Raw genomic sequence first — 27,874 nt, forward strand, 5'->3', positions numbered from 1 at the left:
TTACTGACCAATTCCCTCTTTGTATAAGAGTTCCTTCAAAATAATTGTGATAGGCTGCTACACCCTAGTCAATCCAGTTGCTTGGGGAGCTTTTGAGCCCTGCTTCCAAGGACCTCTTCATTTAGCCCAGCTACAGAAAAAATAAGCAAGGAGATGGGCTTTGGATTTACTTTCTCCAAGCCCAGAGGAAATAAAACTTAATAAAAATCTTTTGATTTTTATGATGCAGGGGATAGCTAAACCATGCCCTCTGAAGAGCATGGGGAAGATTCTACAGAGAAATACAAGATAATCACCTTTTAAAACCAATGTTGACAAACGTCAAAATCATTATTGTCTTTCTGATCCTTCTGGCCTTTCATGTGTTCTCCCCCAGTCGATCTTTGTGATTAGTGGCAAGAAGCAAGGTAATGCAAGGTCATGAGTTTAAACATAGATGTTTCAAAATGCTAGTTTAGCCATTCTGAAAAGGCGCTGCAAAATCCAGAAAAGTCAAAAGACAAGAAATTCTCTCTCTCTTTCCAAATAAACAGGCATATGGCTATTATTTTCTTCCCTACCTGCATTCAGGGGGCAGCTCTAGACTAGCTGCCAGAAACAGGTGCACTCAGCGAACCATACAGTCAGCACGCCCACTCCCAAACCCCAAGGCCAGATCTAGGCTGAGGTTTTTGGTAAACTGTGAAACATTTTGCCCCTATATTCCATTAAGAGTATTTTTTTAAAAAAAAAAAAGAGGCATAGTTATTAGGTTTGGCCATTCAGCCAATGTTTCTGAGATGAGATAAAATAGACACCCTAAATTTTCAGATTAGATTTGTACACAGCTGCTAGATGATATTTCAGTTCAATTTCAAATAAAAATGCATTTAAAATGTTAATTACAATTTTTATTATTACAAATCCAAAATCATCCATTATGCTGTGCTGCTTTAACTGCCATTACCACCACATCCAATATAGAAAGAAAACTCTTCAATGAACTTTAACCTGCAATTACAAAATTACTCTGAATCAAAAGCACTCTGTGCTCTTAAAACTTAAAATTTAAAACTTTTCTTGCTTTTTTTGAACATTGCCACTTTTCTGTTGACATTGTGGCAAGTCCAACAAGTCTCTCTTGCACCATTGTTGAAAGCAGATACGTTTTCAACAAATATAACTTTTTGTGGACACTGCCAAAAGAGGGCTGCCTTAGGTAGGGCAGGGCCAGTCACAAAATGGCTGCCATGGGGGTGTGAACAATCCCCATATTTACTACTGGAAACAAAACATTCATTTCACAGAAGTCCTAAAGACAAGTAACTTGCCTAAGAACCTTAGTAAAAGTCTGAGGTGCAGTAAACCCCGAAACATACAGTCCTTTGAATCTACAATCTTCTGCGCCAACATAACATGGAACAGGTGGGAACGGGCCCTTTATAAAAGAAATTGATGCCAAAAACACTGGGATGTGTTAGAGACACTTGAGAACAACATTTAGGAACAAAAACCATTCCGATAGGATTTTTATTAACCCTTTAACAACCAAAATGCCCTCCGGAACAGAATGAAACAGCCCGGAACGGCAACTTCCCAATGAGCCAGACCTCCCAAATTCACCAGTCCCACACGACTACATGGGATTCATGCAACAAGACACAAAACTTCCATAAAAACCACGTTCCGATACCCATTCCGGGCTATAATAGGCTTTTACGTAAAACAGCCCTCAACGGCGACTTCCCAGCGAGCCAGACCCACCAAATTCACCAGTCCCACATGACTACATGGGATGCATGCAATAAGACTCAATACTTCCACAAAAACCACGTTCCGATACCTGTTCCGGGCTATAATACACCTTTACGTAAAACAGCCTGGAACGGCGACTTCCCAGTGAGCCAGACCTCGTGTAAGTTTCCTTGGGTTACTTGGAGGAAAGAAGGCAAGATATAAAATATAATAAGTTAAAAAAAAACAGTCTGACAATGGTTTGTCTGGGTTGCTACTATTAGCCCTGCCTGTGGCTGCAACCGTCTTGCTCGTGCTGTCGTGACAAAGGACATTAGCACCAGTAAGGATGCTTTGTGATTTTTTTCCATTAGGAACCAAACAATTATGGTGCTCAAGATAATGGGATTCTGAAAGAAAAGTGTCTGCAACAATGCAGCAATGCCAATGATCATGTGGCCCCCTCCATGTGTGAGGCCCTCCTCATATGTAAGGCCCAGGACAATTGTCTTCTGGGCCCCTCCCCTAAAGTGGTCCTGGTTAACACTGCTACTTTTCTTTTATAGACCACCTTATTATACTTATAATTCATATTCCCTCTGTATGTGCACAGGAATTAAAATAATGACAGATTCAACTAACCATCACGTTAGAAGGAGCCATTGCAAGGATTCCTACTAGCAGAAGATGGCTTCCGCCCTCTCTTCCCTTTGCCCTCCCCCAAATCAGCCCCACAGTGCACGGGGAAGAGAGGTGAGATCCTTCCATCAGGCAAGCAGAAATGTTTGCACTGACAGAGCGATCTCATTAGTGCTACATAGAATTGAAATACAGTAATGACATCTTCGTTCTTTTATTTGTACTTTTTATTTGTATTCCCCCCCCTCAAATTTGGTGTCCCCTTTAACTTGGCACCCTAGGTGACTGCCTAGATCACCTATATGAACAGACCACCTCCGCCTGCATTTCATGACCAAGTTTTTGGGCACCAGTGATTATTTCACATTTTGAAATATGTAATTATTACAGTCTATGGCTAAGCACCGTACCATAAGCTGTCTTAAGGTACATTTGCACAAAACAGTGGGATATAAATATTTTAGATAATAAGTAATTAGTATGTTCATTCTAATTTTACAGATGGGAAACAAAAGCCAAGAAAAGCAGGGTAAAAGGCAGGTAATAAATGATGATTCTATCTGAAAGAAAAGCAGCACTCAAGGGAGGTGTTCTAGGAATACATAGAAGTTGGTTTCAGTCTGTTTAGTATATGTTCTGTTTGAATCCAAGGAGAGCAATGGCTTGGGTCAAGGCAAGCACAATTGGTGCAACTCAAGACAAATTACCTTGATTAGTTAAGATGCTTACTACAGAGACATCTTGTGATGAGTTGGCATTTTGTTTCTTCTTTTCTGTTTTGCTAAGTTCCTGAGAAGGGACAGCAGTGGTGGAGAGGACTGAGGGACATTTGCTGTCCACATCTCCCTGCCACTTTGAAGACACCTTTGAAGCATACTTAGATCAAATCCAGTGGCGTCACTAGGGGGGGTGTGGACCGCACCAGGTGACACCACGAGGGCGTGATTTTCAGCTTTAATTTTAAAAAAAAAAGTTTCAAGGTGGTCCGGTTCTCGAGATATACATAAAAACGTCAGCCGCCCTCGTTAAATCTTTTTTTAAACTACTGTATAGCACTTTGTAGCTTTAACCCCGCCCGTTCAGGATTGCAGCCAATCAGTGAAGTGTTTGTTTGACCTGTGGCAGTGTCTAGTAAGCCTCATTGCAAGGCCAGAAAATGGTGGTTCCCCCCAGTTTATCTGAAAATCTCATAAATTGGGTAAGTATATACATTTCCGTTTTTTCCCCTCTTGTGTGTAGGAGTCAGATCCTGGGCAGTGTTTTGAAAACCTTCCCAATACTTGCTTTTGTGGGGGTAAAAGCATTGCTAATCCCATATCTCCAGCAGAGTTTGGAAAAGTTACTTTTTTGAACTACAACTCCCATCAGCCCTAGGCAACATGGCCACTGGATTAGGCTGATGGGAGCTGTAGTTCAAAAAAGTAACTTTTCCAAGCTCTGATCTCCAGAGTAAATCCCATTGAATTAAATAGGATTTACTTCTGAGTAGACATGGTTATGAATGTGCTGAAAATCAATGGGACTTTGGAGTGAATGTAAAAAAGAATTGTGTTTGTTCTCTTTCTGTGTCCCCCCCCGTCCTATTTTAAAGCAAGTAGGCAGGGCTTACTTAGGTATTACAGTTTTTATTCTGTAGGAAACTAATACTGATTTTTTAAAAACTAATACTGATTTTTCTGCAATGACCAACTGGTTTGACAATAAACTATTATATGGGCTGTATGTATTTATACATCTGCAGTGTGTGTGTGTAGTCTTTCCAAGAACCCTGTGAGGTAGGGTTGGAAACCAAGGCAGCTCACAACAAGAAATAAAGCCATTTAAAATCCAATAACCATAAAGCAAGAATAAACAGTTGGAAAACAGCCTAAAGAGGCATGATTCTGAATTTTGGGTTGGGTGAATGAAGTTTATTTATTTATTATTTGATTTATATCCCGCCCTTCCTCCCAGTAGGAGCCCAGGGCGGCAAACAAAAGCACTAAAAACACTTTAAAACATCATAAAAACAGACTTTAAATTATATTAAAACATCTTTGAAAATATTTTTTAAAAGCTTTAAAAAAACATTTTTTTTAAAAAAAAAGGCTTGAAAACATATTAAAAAGCAATTCCAACTCAGACTGGGATAAGGTCTCAACTTAAAAGAACAAGTTGAAAGAAGAAGTTCCTTATCACTTGAGGCTGTAGTTCTCTGCACACTTCCCAGTTTGAGTAAGCCCCATTGAATACATTGGGACTTGCTTCTGAGTAAACAAACATCGGATTGCACTATAAATATATTTACAGATTGTGTAATTCATAAACATATTTGAGAGTCATGTTTATATAAATATTTCTTCATACTGTATCCCAATAAGTATTTGATTTCACACTATGGTTGTAGATGATTTTTTCCTCTACATTTTAAGTGTGCCCTTCTTCCTGGGGGTGGTCATGGTTCTCCATTGTTTTCATCCTGAGGGGAGGATAGGCTGAGAGATGGTGAGTAGCACATTTAAGGTCTCTTCACCTCCCCCCCTTTTTAATTTGTATTTATTTTATATTTCTCCAATATCTTCCCCTGGCTGTTTTTGTGTATTTTAAATATTTTTAGATTAAATAAATAGGAAATCATAATTGTGAACCTCCCTAAAAGCAATTTACCTATCCTTATGTTTTGGCAAAGTGATGGTGTGAAGGCATGCTGGTAGAACAAGAGACCATGTTCGAGGCATGTTATAAGGTGTTTGAGGACTTTGTCAAACATTACTTTTTGAGACCTGTAGATTCATGTTGGAAAGAACACGTGCACGTATTGAACGGTGGCTTGGGTGCTGTTTATTCAGTCTACACTGCATGCGTAGGGAAGGTGATACATCATCTGGCAGCTAGCTTCATAACGTGAGAATGAAAAACATTTGAATCACCATTCACTTGTCTACTTTTCTCACTATTGAGACCACTTCATATATTACTTTTACATACACAGAAATTTAATCTTTGTATAGGAAAAAGTATTTTGTAAAATGTGAAGGACAGTGGCTGTCCAGTCAGTATAACCACTGTACAAGATCTACTCAGCCACTGTAATTACCTTTTTGTTTTAAGTGCCCTTTTGTCTGGGTCTTGGTTCAGGTGTGTATCCAACTTTGATGTGCTTATGGAAGGGGTGTGCAAGTAGTGCCCCCCCCAAGTGTGGAGGCTTGGACAAACATTGTGTTATGGAAAACCAAAGTCTGTGTGAAAGTACATATTTGGGAATGCCATCAGTGTAATCCTAAACACACTTAATAAATAATATCGAACTTGCACGTCACAAAATATATTACGGTCATGTCCATAAGCACCAGGAGGGTAGTCGCCCAGGGGATCTTAGTCCCTCTGCTTTTTTGGGAGCAGGGTCCCTATGTCTCCAAGCATCCTACAGTCAGCATGAAAGCAGAGCATGGAAAAGTTACTTTTTTGAACTACAACTCCCATCAGCCCCAGCCAGCATGGCCACTGGATTGGGCTGATGGGAGTTGTAGTTCAAAAAAGTAACTTTTCCAAGCTCTGGAAAAGGGAGTGTGTTAGTCACTGAGAAGAGTCTTCTAATAGGCTTCCTTGCCTTTCCTGCTGATTGGAGCCAATCAGAGTGAAAGGAGAAGAGTCAGCCACTGAGAAGACTCTTCTCAATTGCTAACGCTCTCCACCTACATGCTGATTGGCTCCTAGAGATGTTTGTTGTTGTGAGAGAATGCATTAACAAAGATCTCATTCTTAATCCAGGAGTAAAAAAGGGTGTATGTGGCTGCAACTATCATGAAGGGACTCTGCACTTCTGAATTTTCTACTAAACAACTGATAAATACCTATGTAACTTTGTTTCTGGAGACTTATCATTAAGAATCACTTTCCATAATTGTAAGGAGGTATGTCCACACGCATGCATCCCGGGCACCTAAATGAGGGGTGAGAGCAGCACAGGGACATAAGCAGATGTCTTACACCATGGGTTCCCAAACTTTTCTTCTACATAGACCACTTGAAAATTGCTGAGGGTCTGAAAATATCTGAAAATTTACTATGGGCATATGCAAGATAATTAATTCCCATTAGTGATAAGATCAAGAATTTGGGCTGTGTGTATGATATTGTAATTTAAAGGTGTAATTTTAATTTTGCTAGTTGTTTATGTCACTACTATTGCCATTACATTCAGTGATATACGGGAATTACAATTTACGAGTAGCGTTAGTACAAAAAACATTACTAAGGATTTTGTATAGTCTGGTACGGGAGAAGGTCCATGGGGGTGACACCATGAGTTACCGCACCGGGTGACACCAACCGTAGTGATGCCACTGATCAAATCTTGCAGTGAGGCTGGAAGTGGGAGCAGGAAACGGGGAAGGCTGAAAGTGAACCCAAAACTTTGTCAGTAATATTACTCACAACTACCCAGGAGTTGGAAAGACTAATACTTTGCTCTGACCAGGGGTGAGGAACTGCGGGGGGGGGGGGGGTCCAGGCCTCTCTGATTGGTCTTCTGGACTCTTCCCAGGCCACACCTTTTACTTGCCCTGCTTCCTACTCTCCTTCAGTGCTTTTGTGTGGCTGGAATGTTTCCTTTTGTGATAATGCCTCTTGCTTGCCTTAATGGAAGAGAGAAAGGGGTGTGTGAGTGCATGTAGAAACTAGCCTACTGTACATTGCTTTGCTCACTTTTGCCTCTGGCCCTCTCCACGATTATGCGGCCCTGAAAGGTTGCCCAGAAGGGAATGTGGCCCTCAGGCTGAAAGAGGTTCCCTATCCTGCTCTAAGCTCACAGTCTGGGTCTCCTTGAGCTGATCCAATATGGTGACTGCCAATATTTCTTTCTGCAAAGATGTCCTAGAACTAGATCTAAAGATGTGATTGTGAAACACCCCTTTGGTGCCTTTTTGTGCATGCATCAGGGATTGGCATAAAAAATACCGACCAAGGCCCACACTCCTGCAGGGGAGACACTGCTTGGTCCAGTTGCTCCTCCTCCATGCTGTCACTGTCTCTTCACCTTCCTTCTCTGAGCATGCAAGCAGGAAGAGATAGAACAGCATCCTCAACTCACCTTACATTTTCCCAGTCTAGACATTTGGGTGGGTTGGCCTGAGAGGGAGAGGCCAAGAGAATGGGCAGCAGTGGCAGTGGAGAAGAGGAGGTCGCTCCTGTCAAAGAGAGGAGCCTACTGAGGGCATCTGCCCAAAAGCCCCCCTCCCCCCAAAAAACCCTAGGATTGGCATGGGAGCCTGCCTTAAGCTCCTCTCCTGTAATAGCTTAATTAGAATTAGTGACTTTTCTCCTGCTACTGTGCCATTAAAAAAAAAACCAAAAGATATCCCTTGTATACCATAGGCACACATAAAACACGGAAGGTGAACCTCATGAGCAGCACAAAAAGCACCAACTAAGCTAAATACTAGACAGGAAAAGACTTGCAGATGATGGAGGATCCCTCAAGCATCCTGGCCACAAGCAATTTGGGCCCTTGAAAATGATGAAGGAAAAATGGATTTCTTTCCCTATATTCACACACAACAGGCATTAAAAGCAGGCCTGTGTGTAGGAAAAGCAGGAAAATTGTCAAGTTCACCTTGCTATAAATTCCTGAGCTCTTTCTGTGCCAAAATTGGCCAATGCGTAACTGGTAGATCATCAATTTGGTGTTGTTTTATGCAAAATGCGTACAATCTTTTGATTAATATACTTTTACTATTTGATCTTGGAAAAGAGGTTTCTGGTCTTGTATGCTGCAGAGCAATGGCCTCATCTAAGGGAAGTCTCCATAACAGAATAAAGGTAGAAGGGAGATAAAATTTGAGCTTGATACTGATTTTTTACAATAGCATGATGTGTATAATTTTACTTCATAAATGTAACTGTGTTCTCGAGGTGAGAGGTATTCTGAGGTGGGCTGCCTTCTTCATCCCTCTGTGTTTGATGAAGAGTGGCTGACTAGCTCCCTAGCAAGAGCTCAAAAACACACCCAGAGTCAGCTCTGCACAGGTGCAGAGACCCTCAGTGGAACTGCACAGACCACAGAGAAGAAAAAGTACGTTGACCAAGCTCAGTCATGAGTGGATAGATGTACTCCCACACCCAGCGACAGCGTTCTGTTCACTAGACCACCACGCTAGCTCCCAGAGGTACTCAGTTGCTATATATAGGATCACAGCAATAATGTAAAACTAGGTCCTTAATGACTGGCTCTTTTTTTCAGCCTTTACCAAATAACTAACCTTTGGAAGTGGGGGAGAAAATGGGAACGGTTCCATTCTCTGTCTTCTATTTGGGGGCACCTACAGCTTACTCATTGGAACATCTGAACTTCTAGACGATAAGCAAATTGTGTTGGATGGAATCCCGGCTGAGCAGGAAACACACATTAGAGTCCAGCTGCTGCTTTAATTTACTGCACAGTCGTTTCTTGTAGGGCTACCATTGTGATGTTGCTTTTGTTTGTTTCTTTGTTTTCCAGGACAACTTGCTAAAGCAAGGCTGGCTGCAGAAGAAGATGAGCACAATCTCCCCCTCTGACACTATCCTTCAGCACCTGACCTTCAGCCTCCAGATCCCAGTAACACCACTCAATGCAAGCAAAGCTTGCCTGCTTGGGAGCCAGTTGTGACCTGAAATTGTCTAATTAGTTTTGGCATCACTCCCCAACAGCACATCTCTGTGGCAAAGGACAGGGGGGGATACATAAAAGCAGCCTCCTGAAGAGAAAGGAAAGATGATACTTTTATTTTGCACCTAACTTGGGCCTCCCCCCCCCGTATCATGGGCATGTGACAAGCCATGAGTTGCCTATTGTATGCACTTTATTTAATAACTAATATTATTTATAAGTTGAGTTTGCTTTGAAGATATTTCCCTTCTTTTTCTCCTCTACAGTAGCCAATGGATATACTGCCACAGCAATTCAGAAGAGGCAACTGTTGACTTAGTAATAAAAGTGGCTAAGGAGATAGTAGGTCTAGCAGGCAGGAAGGTTGTATTGTGGCTTCGTGCAAGTGTGACAGAATGATGAGAAGGGACCAGTGGTAGCACAGGTTCTGCACGGTTTAGGGCTACAAGCTCGCAAAGGTTTCTCTATATCACTTATTCTCTTTAATTTTGATTAAAGATTTTGAACCTGTGACTATCATTAACTTCCTAGTTTAATCCAGGAAACAGTACTCCCTTCCCAGGTTTTTTGTTAGAGCAAATTGATGGCCATGCGTATATGAAGGGAACAGGCAGATTAGCATCATTCCTGATAGCAGAATATCCAGGCTTCACTCCTTGAGGTGTGTGGATTTGATTTGGGTTTCACTCCCAAATCAAGACATGGTGAAAGGGGAAATCAGATGTGCACAAATGTTTGTTTGTTCTTTTTAAATGGTTGTGTTGTAAATGGTTGTGATGTTGGAGCAGAGATGTATGAAATTCAAAAAGTAATATTGGCATCTCCTGTGAAAGCACCCAAAGAGTTTTTTGAATTACAAGTGGAAGTATTAGATGGGCCAGACAACAGCATGATATGACCGGGCAAGTTACATATCATTTCAGTCGCTGGTCTGCAGGGTTCCCTGTATAGGAGAAATGGTATTGTAGCGTAATTCCATAAAGTAGAACAAGGTTTTGGCAAGGCATTATCTTCTCCCTTCAAAGATATTGTTGGGGCCACTTACACTTGAGCATGAGAGGGTTTTCTGAAACAAACCAGCTACATGTGAGAAATGGCTAACAGAGATGACTCCAAGCACCAGCAGCAAATGCTCTACATTATGGACTAGCTCTCTAAAAAAATAGTGGGCACAGGCCAACAGAGGTTCTGCACTGTTAAGGCTCATTGATTCCAATGGGAATGTGAAGAGTGTATTCAGCACTACTCTCCCATGAAAACAATGGGACGTGACTCCAGATCATTTTTAAGCTGTTCATAAATGACCTGGAGTAAGAGGTGAGCAGTGAGGTGGCCAAGTTTGCCAATGACTCCAAATTGTTCTGGGTGGTAAAAATCAAAAAGGGATTGTGAGGAGTTCTGAAAGGATCTCTCTGAACTGGGTTGATGTGCATTAAAATGACAAATGTGGTTCAATGTAAGCAAGTGTTAAGTGATGCATGCAGATTTGGGGGCAAAAAAATCCTAACTTCACATGCTTACTGATGGGGTCTGAGGTAGAGATTACTAATCAGGGGGAAAAAGGATGTAAGAGTTGTGGTGGATAGTGCAGTGAAAATGTTGACCCAGTGTGCAGAGGCTGTGAAAAAGGTGAATTCTACCAAGGATCGTTCGGAAAGGGTTTAAAATATAAAACTGCCAGTATTGTAATGCCTTTATACAGTTATGTAATGTGGGCACACTTGGAATACTGTACACTGTTTTGGTCACTACATCTCAAAAAGGATATTGTAGAGCTGGAAAAGGTGCAGAAAGGCAGCCAAATTTATAATGTTACTGCAACCCCTCCAAGGAGTAGGGACTTCTTAGTTTGTTTTTTAAAGGAAAGTAAGGGGGGGCATGATGACATTTTATAAAGTATGCATTGTGTACAGAAAGTGGATAGAAGTTTTTCTCTGTCACATAATAGAACTCTGTCATCCAGTGAAGCAGAATTATTTGAGATACAAGACAGACAAAAAGAAGTACAGCACATAGTAAAAATAAGGAATTTGCTACCACCAGATATGGTAATAGCAGTCACATTAGATGGCTTTAAAAGGAGATTCTTATCAGAGGAGGCTGTCAGTGGCTACAAGTAATGATGGCTGTATGCTTCCTCCAGGGTTAGAGACAACATGCCTCCAAATTGCCAATTGCTGGGAAACAACAGCAGGAGAGTGCTATTGTCTTCATGTCGTCCTTGTGAGCTTTCCATAGACATTTGGTTGGCCACTGCAGAAACAGGATGCTGAACTAGATGGGCTTTTGGCCTGGTCCAGTAAGACTTTTTCCTCTTACTATATATATTTTTTCTTTTTAAGGAAGTTTTTAACTTTGGCTGGATTGCAGAGTGGTCGTTAACTCGGCCAGATAGGCGACTTATAAATAAAATTTATTAGTAGTAGTAGTAGTACGTTTTTGTGGACTCTTAATTTGCTTTCTAGTTTTTCAGTAAAACATATACTGCTGGCAGATTTTTAAAGTCTTTCTCCACAACCATAAGGACTACAAACGTACAGAGTGGTGTGTGCGTGTGTGTGTACGCATGCATGCAGAGTGGGAGGAATCCATGATGAAGCAACCCCCATATCCAAAGCTCTTCTAGCTGTGGCCAGGATGGAAGGTCCCAATGCTGGCAGAGTTTGGGGTCTATGTTGGGGGAATGAGGGGGCTTAGGACCCTGCAAATCCATACCCTCCCTGACATGCCCAATACACTCTCAGGCGGCCCTGTTTTAGCTCCCACTATTAGGGGAACAGCGACAGCTGTGGAGTTTTCCACCACCACACTGGGGAGGCCTCTAGTGGCATACCTCCCTCTCTGCAGAATCCTGTGGTCCCTCAGCTGCATTCAGAGAATATAGGATTGCCCTGTCACCTAACAAATAAAACTGAGTTCTCCAGAATTTATTCTGAGTAGGCTAGCTATGAAAAACATGCCTGATGTGGAATGGTTTTCTTGTTAACCTTTTATTAGAACGTTATGTATGTGACAGAGAAGCAGGAACAGTTTTAGAGGACTTAGTGGCAGTTGGGGCATGGAGGAAGTAGGTACCAGGCAAATGCACTATGGCTGATGGCTAATTTTGAGGAGTTATTTAATTCAGTGATTACTGCAGGCCTATTCTGACAACCCTCTCTAGTGTCTTCAGCTCCAGTTGACACACATCGCAAAAGCTGATGCTACATAGAACTCCATGCAGATTTGCTTTATTTTTGCCCGGGCCTGATGAACAGCTTTTCTAGAATGGTTAAAATATGTATCCCTACCATACCAAGTCCCTTGAGTGAGTCAGCTTGCCCACAACCACCTCAATGTGTGGAAGCTGGGCCTACCCTTAGCACAGGCACAACTACCAGACCACAGAGCACCTTGAGAATAGGTTTTTACGTAGCCATTAAATTAATTTTAACATGCTGAAGTCATTACCAAGTAATTTTCCTATATAATTTTTGCTTGGTGAACATACAAGTGCTTTCTTATGGATCAGGAATTTCAAATGAAATGCAATTAAATATTAAAATTCTCCATAAGGCAATTCATTTCTCATCCATGTAAGAAAAGATTCAGATAAAACTAGAGGCCTGCTGCCTCAACACTGGCTGGTTATTTCAGACCATGATTAACATCGGCCTTTTTTATTTCTGAACCTTCTGGCCACGTACACTTGTGTCATTCCATTTATATCCCATCTTTTTTTCCTCCAAGCTCAATGCAGCATATGTGGTTCTTGCCTTCCACACACACATTTTATTCTCACAACAACTCTCTGAGGTGAGCTGAGAAAAAGGGCTTATTCACATGGGAGCGTAACTTTGTACTAACAACACTGTTTTTACCTCCATTTTCTATTTGCACTGGCCACAGTAAGGGCTCAATGCCAGCTGTAAACACGGTGTTTTCTATTCACACTGAGGGGAAGGATCAATCATGCAGTTTCCTAATGACCACGCCCTCTAATTTAACACTTCCACTCCCTCTGGTTACTTGGCAACCGAGTTTTTTTAAAAAACTGTTGCCACCGAACCATTTGCAGTATCTCAAAAATGTGTTTACAGTATTAAGCCCCTGTCTGACAGTCAAGCTGTAGTTTAGTGGTGGAATCCAAAAGAGCTATGGTAATTTAAATAGTCAATTAACGTTCCCCCACAGAATTTCATTTGTGGCAATTTAATGTTAAAGAAATATGCCATTGTTACTTAGACTAAATTAATAAGTTGAGTGAGTGTTAAATACTGTAGAGGGCTGAAGAATCCATGGAAAAATGCTGTTTGCTTATGATAGATCAGCAGAGAATGGGGGCACAAAGAATGGCTGCCCCAAGATCAGCTAATGGGCTTCATGGCTGAGGGAGATATGAAATTGGATTTCCCCAGCCCTAGCCCAGCACTTTAACTCAGCCTGCTCCAACCTGCTGCCCTCCAGACGCTGTCAGATTCCATCTCTCATCAGCCCAGTTGGCACAGCCAATGGTCAGGGACGATGGGAGCTGCAGTCTAATCACATCTGGAGGGCACCAGGTTGAGGAAGGCTGCTTCTAACCACTCTGTCACACTACCTCTCAGTCTTTTCCTCATTTCTTTAAATTGCTTTTTTTAAAATGTGTCTTTAAATTTGTATATTTGTGTTTAAGGTTTTAATTGTTGTAAACCGCCCAGAGAGCTTCGGCTATGGGGCAGTATACAAATGCAATAGACAGACAGACAGACAGACAGATAGATAGATGCCAAGTTATGGGCACAGCAATCGACTGAAACATATACAATTGTGTATACCTGATGCACTGATACAAAGTAAAGAACAATAGTCATTTTCTTTCACTGTACAGATTACAAAGGTAATGTTCAAGTGGACAGAATTACATATTGATGGCTGGCATACACGTAGTTGTAATTCGAGCTTTCAGCATTATAAACACAAGTTTTCCCTAACTTTTGCTCAGGTAGTGAGGTATCAGTGCTAGCAATCTGTTGCATTAGAATTGCTCCCTCCACCCCACCAGCATTAAGACAAAGGAGTTAGATGAGCTTTTTCTCCAGCTGACCTAAGTTTATTTTTGACTACTAAATGGCCATGGAGAGTGCAAAAGAAGGACGTTAACATTTTTTGCAAGGAATGTCTGGACTTCCATATCTATCCTGTGACATAACTTACTATAATATTCTCCACTGAAGTAATTGAGCATTTCAGGAGTACGCACACAGAGATATCTACTTGGCTTCCCAACAGCAAATTCTTACTAGCCAAAATAGTAAATGTGCTTTATTTTTAGCAGAAATGAAGTGAAACACTGTGTTTGGCTTTATTATGCATTATTTATTTATGCATGCATTATTTATTATTTTTCCCACTCATTCAAATGCAAAGTACCCAGATGGCGTCCATTCTGGAGAATTCAGAATCTGTTCAGGAAGGGTTTGCTACCCCCATAGACAGTCTGTTAGCAAGAAAGCAGAGAGTACCATGCAATTAGCGCATGCTTTAATGGAAATGATAATTTGAACTGGCCCACATTGGCTTCCTTTGGAAACAGGCAAACAGATCAAATGAGTGATGATAAAAGATTTTCAGGTTTAGAAATTCTTAACCTGAAAACACTTGATTTCTATATCCCATATGTGTATATATATGTATACATATTACCAGATTATGAACTTGAAACCTCATGATACAACTGAAAGAAAAATAAACACAATCCTCATTTACATCCCCTTGATTTTCAATAGGACTTAAAAGCTTTTGGTTTGTACTCATTGTTAGTACATTAATTTGTATGTCTATCATTTAACATGATGCTGAGCAGTATTTCCACCAGTTGCTCTTCCAGAATAATGGTAAGTGATATTAATAGTGCCGTATGGAAAACGTGAATTGCTAAATTATCTCATTTGCAAAAATTAGAGAGCTATTCTCTTGCCTAGTAATATGCTCTACTTCAGTTCACTTATGGAAGAGGAAATGTTATTCAGCCTTTTGTCCCTGAAGATGAAAATAATGCAGAATCTAGTAAAACTAAGTAGCATATGGGCAGGGAGCAACACTGCAAAGTGTGAAAAGGCACTGTAAAATGATGTCTTCTACACCAGTGGTCCTTCTTAAGTTTAGACTCTCTCTGCATATCTACACTACAAAACTATCTACAGAACAGTCTGTCATGGCTTTCTCCAACAAGGATTTTGAGAATTCTGTTAGCGATCTTTATCTCTGTGTCTGCCACCAGCCCCACCCTTAATAAAAGTAGAGTTCCCTGTGTAGCAGGAACAGATACTAAACCAGTTTATGTCTGCAGAGTTGATAATATCCATTGAAGAGTCTGCATTAACTTGGTTTACTGACATTTTTGAGAAAATCACAATAATGATTTTGTCGTTTCCCAGAATTTATATGAGATGACTGAGAGGTGAGTGAAATGGTGAAGGAGGAAATGTTGTTTGAGAATAAAAGTATTGTGCTTTCTTCTTCTTTTTACAAAAATCCTGTTTGGGAGAGTTGAGAGATTAGCAACTGCTGCACTGTTAGGCTAACAAATAAATGAAAGATTCTGCAAAAATGCAAGGAAACAACAGTTTTTAACACCAAGATTAACTTCTTGACATTTACTGAGCTGTGCTCTCTGTCCCCAGAAACAGGAGTTGTGGCTAGCCGCAGAAAACATTGTCCAGAACATTTTTTCAGCAAAACAAAATGAGTGGCTCCCACCTCAGGAGCCTCAGAGGCAATTCACAATGTCCTAAAAATGAGAGAACATGTATAGTATATTCAAGCCACCATCTGCTGATGTTGTCCTCAGAAGAACAGAGCATGCCCTCTTTCCCAGCAAGAAGCACAGGGTGGTTGCATAGCAAAAAGGTTCCAGCTTTTTCTTGTAAAACCTGATGCCGCTAACAGCATGGCACCACACAATTGCCATCAATGGCATTGAGATGATGGTGGTATTCAATTATACTGATGAAGGACTAGCTTGGATTGGCACGTTCATGTCTGGAAAATATTGTTATGTGCCTTCAAGTCAATTTCGACTTACGGCAACCCTATGAATCAGCAACCTCCAAGAGCATCTGTTATAAACCACCCTGTTCAGATCTTGTAATTTCAGATCTGTGGCTTCTTTTATGGAATCAATCCATCTCTTGTTTGGCCTTCCTCTTTTTCTACTCCCTTCTGTTTTTCCCAGCATTATTATCTTTTCTAATGAATCATGTCTTCTCATTATGTCTCCAAAGTATGATAACCTCAGTTTCATCATTTTAGCGTCTAGTGATAGTTCTGGTTTAATTTGTTCTAACACCCAATTATTTGTCTTTTTTGCAGTCTATGGTATGCGCAAAGCTCTCCTCCAACAACACATTTCAAAGGAGTTGATTTTTCACTGTCCAGCCCTCATTTCCATATATAGAAACCGGGAATACCATGATCTGAATGATCCTGACTTTAGTGTTCAGCGATACATCTTTGCATTTGAGGACCTTTTCTAGTTCTCTCATAGCTGCCCTCCCCAGTCCTAGCCTTCTTCTAATTTCTTGACTATTGTTTCCATTTTGGTTAAGGACTGTGCCAAGGTATTGATAATCCTTGACACGTTCAATGTCCTCATTGTCAACTTTAAAGTTACATAAATCTTATGTTGTCATTACTTTAGTCTTCTTGATGTTCAGCTGTAGTCCTGCTTTTGTGCTTTCCTCTTTAACTTTCATCAACATGCGTTTCAAATCATTACTGGTTTCTGCTAGTAGTGTGGTATCGTCTGCATATCTTAAATTATTGATATTTCTCCCTCCACTTTTCACACCTCCTTCATCTTGGTCCAATACCGCTTTCCGTATGATATGTTCTCCATATAGATTAAACAAATAGGGTGATAAAATACACCCCTGTCTCACACCCTTTCCGATGGGGAACCAGTCGGTTTCTCCATATTCTGTCCTTACAGTGACCTCTTGTCCAGAGTACAGGTTGTGCATCAGGACAATCAGATGCTGTGGCACCCCCATTTCTTTTAAAGCATTCCATAGTTTTTCATAATCTACACAATTTATTTATTTATTTTATTTCATTTATATACCGCCCTAAGCCTGACGGCTCTCTGGGCGGTGTACACAAGAGATAAAAACAGCACAATATATAACTACAATAAACACAATAAAGTCAAAAACCAAAAACAAACAAATAACAACAAAAAGCAAACAGCATCATAATACAACATAAAAAGTACAGTTAAAATACACTTTAAAATGCCTGGGAGAATAAAAATGTTTTCACCTGACGTCGAAAGAATAGCAGCGTCGGCGCCAGGCGCACCTCATCGGGAAAACTGTTCCACAATTCGGGGGCCACCACCGAAAATGCCCTAGATCTAGTCACCACCCTCCGAGCTTTGCTGTAATATATAAAGCACAAGATGATTTTCTTCTGAAATTCTTTGGTCCATTCAATTATCCGGTGTATGTTTACAATATGATCCCTGGTACCTCTTTTCCCTTTCTAAATCCAGCTTGGATATCTGGCATTTCTCGCTCCATATATGGTAAGAGCCTTTGTGGTGGAATCTTGAGCATTACTTTACTTGCATGGGATATAAAGGCAATAGTTCGATAATTATTGCATTCCCTGGGATCCCCTTTCTTTGGAATTGGGATGTATATGGAACGCTTCCAGTCTATGGGCCACTGTTTTATTTTCCATATTTGTTGACAAATTCTTGTCAAAATTTGGACAGATTCAGTCTCAGTAACTTGTAGCAACTCTGTTGGTATGCCGTCTGTTCTGGTGATTTGTTTCTTCCAAGTATTTTAAGAGCAGCTTTCACCTCACATTCCAAGATTTCTGGTTCTTCATCAGTTCATCATTCCAAAATTTCTGGTTCTGTGAATGAATCTGTCATCCTTACATTTCTTTTATATAGTTCTTCAGTGTATTGCTTCCTTTTATTTTATCTCGGCCAGTCAATGTGTTCCCCTGTTGATTATTCAGCAACCCTGCTTTTGGTTTGAATTTCCATTTGATTTCTCTAATCTTTTGGTATAGGCCTCTTGTTCTACTTTTTTATTATCCTCTTCTATTTCTGTACAATAATTATTGTAGTAGTTCTCTTTGTCCCTATGTACTAGTCACTGTATTATTGCATTCAGGGTTCTGACTGTGTTTCTATCTCCTTTTGCTTTTGCTTTCCTTCTCTTTTTAACCATTTGAAGAGTTTCATCAGTCATCCATTGAGGTTTTTCTCTCTTTTTAACTAGAGGTATTGCCTTTTTGCATTCTTCCCTGATAATGTCTCTGACTTCAATCCATAGTTCTTCTGGTTCTCTTTCAGTTGGGTTTAAAGCCTGTTCCTTATTTGATCTTTATATTCTTCTGGGATGTTATTTAAATTGTATTTCGGTATTATGATTGCTTTGTTGTTGTTCTTTAACCTTACTTTGATTTTTGATATGACCAGTTCATGATCTGTACTGCAGTCTGCTCCTGGTCTTGTTTTTGAAGGAAGTATGGAACTTCTCCATCTTCTGCTCCCAATTATATACTCAATTTGATTCTTATATTGACCATTTGGTGATGTCCATGTATACAGCAGTCTTTTGGGTTGCTCAAAAAATGTGTTTGCAGGAAACAAATTATTGGCTTCACAGAATTCAGTAAGTCTTTCTCCTGCTTCATTTCTCTCTCCTAAGCCCCATTTCCCCGTAATTTCTAGTTCTTCTCTGTCTCCTACTTTTGCATTTCAGTCCTCCATGATTATCAGAACATCTTGTTTTAGTGTGTGATCAATTTCTTCCTGTACTTCTGCTTAAAATCTCTCCAATTCCTCTCCTTCTGTGTTTGCCTTTGGAGCATAGACTTGGATGCTGGTCATGTTAATAGGTTTCCTGTTAAATCTCATTGATATCGCTTGCTCAGACCTTGCATTGTAGCTCCTAATTGCTTTTGCTATATCACTTCTCGCTATTAAAGAAACCCAGTTTTTCTTAATTTCTCATTTCCTGCATGAAATATTTTGTAGTTGCCTCACTGAAAATGTCCCATTCCCATCCATTTTAATTCACTCACACCAAGTGTTGTAATGTTGATGCGTTCTATTTCTTTTTTGACAATTTCTAACTTTCCCTGGTTCATGCTTCTCACATTCCATGTTCTTTTTGTATATGTCGTACAACTCTGGACTCTCCTTTTGCATCTGGAAAATATACACAACCCTTAAGTGTAAAGAAGGGCTGATCCTATGCATGATTTCTCAGAAGTGAGTGCCACTGTTTCAGTGGGGCAATTACTCTTAAGCAAGTGTGCTTAGGAGTGCAGCATTAATGTTTAGCTACAATCTCTGCAAATCTATGGACATATTTGTTTGTTTATTTATTTATTACTACATTTATATTCCACCTTTACTCCAAAGAGTTCAAGGTGACATATATGGGTCTCCCTCTCAGCATCTGATCTTCACAACAGCCCTGTGAAGTAGGCAAGACTGAAAGACAGTGACTGGCCCAAGGCCACCCGGTGAGCTTCAAGACTGATTTGCCCCTAGGTCTTACTGGTCCTAGTCCAACACTGTAACCTCTCTACTACACTGGCACATTAGAACATGGAGACATAGAAATTTGCCTTATACCAAATCAAACCATTGGTTAGTCTATCTAGCTCAGTATGGTCTACACTGATTGGCAGCAGCTCTCCGGGGTTTCAGATTGGGTTCTCTTCTAGCCCTACCTGGAGATACTGGGGATTGAACCTGATGCCTTCTACATTCAGAGCAGATGCTCCATCACTGAGCTATAGCCCTTCCCCATAAAAAGGTATGGTAAAACCCCCTACACAGCTGCACAACCTATACAGTATATGTGAATGTCTAGAATGTTGGGAGAAGGAGGGGGAAGGAGTTAGCCTGACTGGCACCCTCTAACCACCTCAGACCTAGCCAGCTGAAGTCCTAGGAGGCCTGAATGTCCAACTCCCCTGGACAACCTTCTGGTCACTGACATGCAAGCACTGAGTATTCCCCTGGACATTCCTCCTAGCAGAACCCTTTATCAGATTCCTCTGTCTGCTTGTGGATGAGGACGAGCAAGCACGACTAGGCTTGGATAAATTGGAACAGGTTCAGAGGAAGGCAATGATGATGGTCAGACACAGTGGTATGGAAAACAAGTCGTAGGAGGCCAGGCTGAAGGAACTAGATACATTTAGCCTTGAGAAGACAAAACTAGGAAGACATGATAGTATTCTTCAAATGTTTGACAGGCTGTCACAGAGAAATGGGCAAAGTCTTCTTCTTTTTTTTGTCTTCTGTCCCAGAGTGCAGAACTAGACCTTATGGGCATAGGTTACAGTAGGGTAGGTTTTGGGTGAACACGAGGAGAAATTAGAGCAGTTCAAACATAGAGCCAAACCCCTAGAAGCTCTCCCTCACTGGAAATCAAGCAGCAGCTGGGCAGTCATCTGTTGCTGAGCTCTAGCTCTGGATTTCCTGCATCACGCAGCAAGAGGCGCTACAAAGCCCCTCTCTAGCTCTGTGATTCTATGGACGCCCTAGCAGCCTCCCATCACCATACTGTTGGCCCAGTGGATAGCTCTTGCACTGACTTGCCTATGGCACAAATTTCTCATCCACGCACATCGCCAAAGATGGACACAGCCGTACATGTGCCTCATCTTACAAAATCACTGCTCTGAGGGAAGCTAACCTACACAGAAAAACACATGCAACTGCATGTTTATTATGCTATAAACAGATAATCCTGTCCAGCATTCTTCTGTGGAGAGGGCAAAGCCTCCTTTTTTCTGGTTGGAGTTAACAGAATCACAGACGGAGCAAAGGGAGTTTGTGGTGCACAGGCGCCCACTCAAAGTCATGATCTCCAAGAGGTAGCTGTTTCCTCTCACAATATTGGCTGGCAGCCCAGAGGTTCTTGCTCCTCTTTGAAGCTTTCTGAGAATGGGAAAGCTGCAGGGACTGTGCCAGATGGAGCAAACACCAGCCAGTGACCAGCATGTTACTGGATGGGGCTGTTCAGAAATGGTAAGATTTACCATCAATTCCCAGCAAAGAATCGCAGCAGGTCAATACTTGTGAAAGAAATCAATATTATAGATAGGGGAATACTGAAGTCCCATCTCTGTAAGAACAGATTTCTAGAAAAATGCATGACTATTGAAACGAGAGAGAGAGAAATCTTTTCAGGACCTGGTTTTTTTTTTTTTAAAGCATGCTACTGGTTCTGGACTGCAAGTGGGTGGATTTGAAATTCCAGACAGATAACAGTTCCACTCATATTACTCAAGATCATTCAACATGGGTTTGTTATTCCTTATACTTCAGTCACCTTTCTCACTCCATTGGTGTAGCTATTGACATTAGCCAGAGACCCCGACTGTACTCTTTTAGAGGATGATGGAAACTTTTCTGTTTCAGTGGGCCTGTCTGGACCCATAATTTGGTTACATCTGTCCTTAAATTTTAGATGTTTTTTGCTTTTAGATTTTTTAACAGTTTTTAAATGTTTTCAGTGTGTTTTTATTTTATTATTAATTGTCTTTTTATCACAGAAGTGTTTGCCACCCAGGGTTTCTTTGGGAGGAAGGGCAGGATATAAATTCAGTAAAGAAAAAATCCCAGGCTTCCTCAAGAGCTTATCAGGAGTTCTTCAACAAGATCAGTGATGGCAGAGAAGTTCATTGGAAGACAGCTTGCCTTCCTCTATTGATCTTGCCCGGCCATACACAATTGGGGGATACTGCAAAGTGCACTTAGCACAGAGGTTCTTAAATGACAGCCCATGAGCTCCATTCGGATGTTTCACAGCAAGGTTGCAAAACAGCTGAGAATATCTGTACTTGTCCTGCTCTTGGTTTATTTTTTCTGATGACTGAGATTAATGCTCTTTTTACAGAATTATTGAACAAGTTGCCAAGGCTATGTGGCCTAAAGGCTGTGATGGTCATATTATGGTGCCGGTACCTATTACAGCCGTGCTGGCTGGGTCTGATGGGAGCTGTTGTCCAAGACATCTGAAGGGCACCATGCTGGGAAAGGCTGTTGTATGCCTTTAAATCACATGGCAAGCAGAAATCCAACTGGTGCACAGGATCATAGGAAGGAGGAGAGGAAGCTGCCTTACAAGTTAGACCATTGGCCCATCTACTTCCGAACACAGACCAGCAGTGGTTTTCCAGAGTTTCAGTGGGGGCATTTCCAGCCCTACCTGGAGATCCAGGAACTGAACCTGGGAACTTTTTACACACAAAAGGTGCAACTTCTCCCAGTATGAATATGCTGTGATGGGAACACAAGGAGTTCACACTATGGAAATGTCTACGCCATCACGCCCAGAATTTGCAACCTTCTTCTCTTGGCGATCATTTGTGACCGAGTAAGATTGTCTTCCAAGATACAGTATAGTCTTTAACAATGGATCCGTCTGAATCTGTATCCACCGCCGATGTACCAGACCATGACTAGCGGCTTCTGGATTTCACAGTCCTGCCCCCGTCGCCATTTGCCAATTGCCATGGGACTTTTGTTACGGAAGACGCCTCTGCGTGAATTTGTTTTATGTGGGGAGATCGGTGCACCACGATCGACACACAGTCTTGACAGAAAAAGGCTTTGATCCAATGGCATGGGTACCATGACGATTGGAAGTCCTTTATCTGCTGCAGCCTTCATCCGCCTTCACAGCCGTTGTAACATACACATTGTTATCCTCCGCCTGTTCTGCCGTTGAGGAAGATTTATTCTCAACATGTACTCAACCCCTCCATCATCCAGAAAGTTCATTTTCACATTTAGATGTGTGCTTTTTGTTTTTAAGTACATTTTAATTATTAAACAACATCTTTCTACAAAATGCCAAACATTTCAGAAGTTCAAAATACAGCACACAGTAATAGAGTTCAGCCTTGTGCCAGGCAGTCTTGTGACTAGTGGAAGATAGTGCTTAAAGTTAAAGTTAAGCAGTCAGTGCCTAGAAGGCCCAACTAGAAGTTTCATATACAGTAGGGCCCCACTCATAAGGCGGGTTACGTTCCAGACCCCTGCTGAAAAGCGAAAACTGCTGAAAAGTGGAACTCATTGAATAGAATGGTGCATGACGCCTGAAAACCACTGTAAAAGCGGAACAAGCACCGTATGAGTGGGGCTTTAGTCTAATTGCGTCTAATTGAGACCGCTGCATTAGCGAAGCGCCAAAAAGCGAAGCGCTGTAAAGTGGGTCCCTACTGTAACAGTCCCCAAAATCACTGAAGGAAGAGTGAGATATAAGTGTAACAAAATAAATATGCATCCTTGTCAGATAGACTGAGATATGATAGCACTCTTCAAGTACTTGAAAGGTTGCCACACAGAGGAGTGCCAGGATCTCTGCTCAATCATCTCAGAGTGCAGGACATGGAATAATGGGCTCAATTTGCAGGAAGCCAGATTTCGACTGAACATCAGAAAAAACTTCCTAACTGTTGGAGCCATATGACAATGGAACCAATTACCTAGGGAGGTGGTGAGCTGTCCAACACTGGAAGCATTCAGGAGGAAGCTGGACAGCCACCTGTCACGTTGGGTATGCTTTCACTTGGACTCCTACATTAAGCAGGGGCTTGGATTGATAGTCTTAAAGGCCCCTTCCAACCAGGGATGTAGACGTCCAGGGTCTTGGGGGGTGTCTTAGACCCATTACTTTTTTGGGAGCACGGTCCCAATGTCTCCAGCATCCTACAAGCCAATCAGCATGAAAGGGGAGTGTGTTAACCACCAAGTAGAGTCTTTTGACATGCTTCCTTGTCTTTTCCTGCTGATTGGAACCAATCAGAGTGAAAGGAGGTGAGTCAACCACTGCGAAGACTCTTTTCAGTAGCTAAGGCTCCCCCCCTTTCATGTTGATTGGCTCGGGGGTGTCTGTTGCTGTGGGAGAAGGCATTAACAAGGATCTCATTCTCAACCCAGCATCAAAAGAAGGATGGGAGGGGACAGGGCTGTGACTATCAGAAAGGGACCCTGCACTTCTGAATTTGCCACTACATTACTGCTTCCAACTCTACTATTCTACGAAACTCCAGTACTACGCAGTGTTTCATCTTAAGATGCAGTTTTTGATGGGTCTGCAAATCCTACCCACTAATCCCTTATGTATCAGAACTGGCTACTGTAGACTATGGGGAAAAATACTTTGTACTTGGATGGAGCACATGGATATTCAATTAAATACAGTTGAAGGGCACTGGAAATATTCTCAGCTGCTGGGTCTACCATACAGTTCATTTACATATGAAGTACCCCAGTAGAATCAGATACTTTGCTGATACTAAGTTACTGTTGTAGTTTTTAAAATTATTATTATGTTCTGAATTGTTTTTGTTATATTGTTTTGTTCTTGCTATGGAAGCCACTTTGAGGTCACCTGGTGATGAAAAGCGGCATACAAATATACTACATTAAGTTGTTTCTGTATAACTCCTTGCTATCTCTTATTCTGCATTACGACTGTTATATTTTAAAATTGTTATTTCATTGCAAGTGTTTTGTTGGAACTGAGATGTTAAAATTATTTTCCACACCTATTCCTCCCTGGACAAATGGACTGTAATTGGTTTGCAAGCCTGAAGCAAGCTGTAAAGACTTTTAATTAAAGGAACATTTTAGTATTTAAATAGCAGAGTATGAAGCTTAAATAAAACATGGGAAGGCCATTTAAATCCAACTACTCAGCACAAAGCATTGGTAAGCCATCATCATCGTACACCATTTGTCATGTAGCATTCACAAAAGGAGATACTTGGCATCAATTCACATAGGCAGCTACTCTATCCTGGTCTCAAAGGCACTCAATATTCAAGGCTGATTCTCCGTTTACCTTTTATACACATAACTGAGTAAAAAAAATGCACGCATGTCCTGTCAAACACAATGTGTGCATGTACAAAAAGAAGAAAAGTGCAAGAAGCAACCAGGAAAGCATCATGCCACTGCTTCTGAATTATTACTCTTCACACAATGGATGGAGAACATTTGTGTTTGGTATGTGTGTACCTGGGCATAAAAATGAAAACTGACCATCCAAGCTCCTACTGCCATTCTTAAAGGTATGTTAGTACTCTCATTTGTTGCACTGAAATGTCAGGTCTGAATAGAAGTTGCTATATAACAATTAGGGTAGAAAGTATCCCTAAATAGTTTGATGACAGGGTCTATTGTGAAACATCTACTAGAACCCTAGTCTAAACGTTTTTCTGCAGTAACTCTCTTCACATCTCTCCAGTAACTTTATCTAGAATACCCAAATACAGTAGCTCATTTACAACATTAAGTGGTGGTGGTGGTGGTGGTATGGAATAGGTTGGACTATCAGAAAGGGGCATAGGTCCAGGGTGGGGAAACTAGGCTCTCTAGATGTTGTTAGGCTACAACTCCTAGCAGCGTTGACTATTGGCCATGCTGGCTGGGTTGGTGGGAGATGTAGTTCAGCAACATCTGGTCAAAGGTTCCCCATCCCTGGCATAGGTGGACAGCATCCTGAAAAAAGCCATTCCACACTGCAACATTTTGTTACAGGTCCTACTTGTATAACATAAAACTGAGATTTAGAAAATTCAGTAAGCCCAAGATATCTACTGTACCTCTCCTCTTTATAAGATAACTAGTGCAACAGCACTAGATAACTCATTGGTTGTTGCTGTTTATGAACAACATACAAAACAAATTCAGAAAAGAAAATACAGCTGAAAAGTTATTTGGCTTCTGTTCATTTAAAGCACATGACTTCTTTCAAAGAATCCTGGGAGCTGCAGTTTACCCCTCAGAGCTACAATTCCCAGCATGCTTAACAAACTACAGTTCCCAGGATTCTATTGGGGAAGTCATGTGCTTTAAATGTGTGGTGTGTATCCTTAAAACTTTAAAAAGTAACTTTCAGTTTGATATATTGAAAATTACATTTCCAAATTACATTCCCAACTGCCTATTTTAGCAATTGATAGTGACTAGCTTGTTTATATCTTTATATGTTATGGCTACCATTTGAAGGCTGCTTTCAATTGCTTCATGTGATGGCCATCACCATCTCATCTTCAGTGACAGAAACCACTCATCTTCAGTGACTTACACTCTTGACATCCCTCACCCCTTTGAACATTTATGATGTTATGGAGAAAATAACAAGATGAATATGATTAAGTACATTTGGTTAAGTACATACAGCCAAACATGTGGCAAAACAGATAATCTGTAGCAATTTGTACTACCCTTCACAGGGCAACCATTATATGCACAACCAACCCTAAGAGCTCTTTTCACAAGGTTTTGAATGCTAAGGATCTCTAGAACTGATGGGTTTTACTAAGATGCTCATCTTGGACTTTTGGCTCCCACTAGATAGGCTTGCCTGCTCTAGGATGCACACCTTTAATGTGGTGAGGGGGTTTGAGAGTGTTGAAGAAGCTGAGAGCAATGCCGTCAGAAGTCTAGACCAAGAGGCTAGATTCCTAGCCGGGGCACCCAAGGCGGAATGGTCAAAGCTGAAACACCAGACTAAGACGCATCCAGACTCAGAGGAAGGTGATGGTATACTACCTCTGAATATCTCTTACCACGAACACCCTACAAACAGAGCATCCAAAATGCAACATGAGATAGTGGATGATGAGACCCCCAGGTCAAAAGGCACTCACCGAGCTACTGGGGAAGAACAAAGGACAAGTACGAGTAGCGCTGTGACTAATGACGCAGCTGGGTCAAAGCCGAAAGGAAGCCCAGAGGCTGATGCGCACAGATGCGAAAGGAGAGTCTGAAGTTGTACAACGCACACAATAGGAACATGGAATGTGAGAAGCATGAACCACGGAAAGTTAGAAATTGTCAAACAAGAAACAGAATGTATCAACACTACAACACTTGGCGTGAGTGAATTAAAATGGACGGGAATGGGACATTTTCAATCAGGCAACTACAAAATATTTTATGCAGGAAATGAGAAATTAAGAAGAAATGGGGTTGCTTTAATAGTGAGAAGTGATGTAGCAAAAGCAATTAGGAGCTACAACGCAAGGTTTGAGCGAGTGATATCAGTGAGATTAAACGGGAAACCTATTAACATAACCATCATCCAAGTCTATGCTCCAACAGTAAATGCAGAAGAAAAGGAATTGGGAGAGGTTTTACGCAGAAGTACAGGAAGAAATTGATCACACACCAAAACAAGATGTGCTGATAATTGTGGGGGACTGGAATGCAAAAGTAGGGAACAGAGAAGAACTAGGAATTGTGGGGAAATGGGGCTTAGGAGATTGAAATGAAGCAGGAGAAAGACACTGAATTCTGTGAAGCCAATAATTTGTTTCTTGCAAACACATTTTTTGAGCAACCAAAAAGACGACCGTACACGTGAACATCACCAAATGGTCAATATAGGAATTAAATTTATTATATAATTGGAAACAGAAGATAGAGAAGTTCCATATTTTCCACAAAAACAAGACCAGGAGCAGACTGCGATACAGATCATGAACTCGTTGTATCAAAAATCAGAGTAAAGCTAAAGAAGAAGAACAAAGTAATCATAATGCCAAAATAGAATTTAAATAACATCCCAGAAGAATACAAAGATCAAATAAGGAACAGGTTTGAGGCTTTAAATGTAGTTGACAGAGAACCAGAAGAACTATGGATTGAAGTCAGAGACATTATCAGGGAAGAATGCAAAAAGACAATACCTCTAGTTAAAAAGAGAGAAAGACTTCAATGGATGACTAAAGAAACTCTTCACATGGTTAAAGAGAGAAGGAAAACAAAAGCAAAAGGAGATAGAAACACAGTCAGAACCCTGAATGCAACAATACAGCAACTAGTACGTAGGGACAAAGAGAATGATTACAATAGTTATTGTATAGAAATAG

At 41.0% G+C, this 27,874-nt stretch overlaps 1 protein-coding gene across 3 annotated transcripts in view; it reads left to right on the forward strand.

Moving 5' to 3' along the window:
- Window positions 1–12,391, forward strand: part of CCDC9B (coiled-coil domain containing 9B) — a 115,807-nt gene extending 103,416 nt beyond the window's left edge. For all 3 annotated transcript variants that reach the window (XM_061611455.1, XM_061611454.1, XM_061611453.1), the window contains one exon: window positions 8,831–12,391. The gene's annotated coding sequence lies outside the window, so the exon portion shown is untranslated. The remainder of the gene's footprint in view (window positions 1–8,830) is intronic.
- Window positions 12,392–27,874: the final 15,483 nt, after the last annotated feature.

The sequence above is a fragment of the Rhineura floridana genome, chromosome 2 (genome assembly GCF_030035675.1).
Source record: "Rhineura floridana isolate rRhiFlo1 chromosome 2, rRhiFlo1.hap2, whole genome shotgun sequence".
Classification (NCBI taxonomy): Eukaryota; Metazoa; Chordata; class Lepidosauria; order Squamata; family Rhineuridae; genus Rhineura; species Rhineura floridana.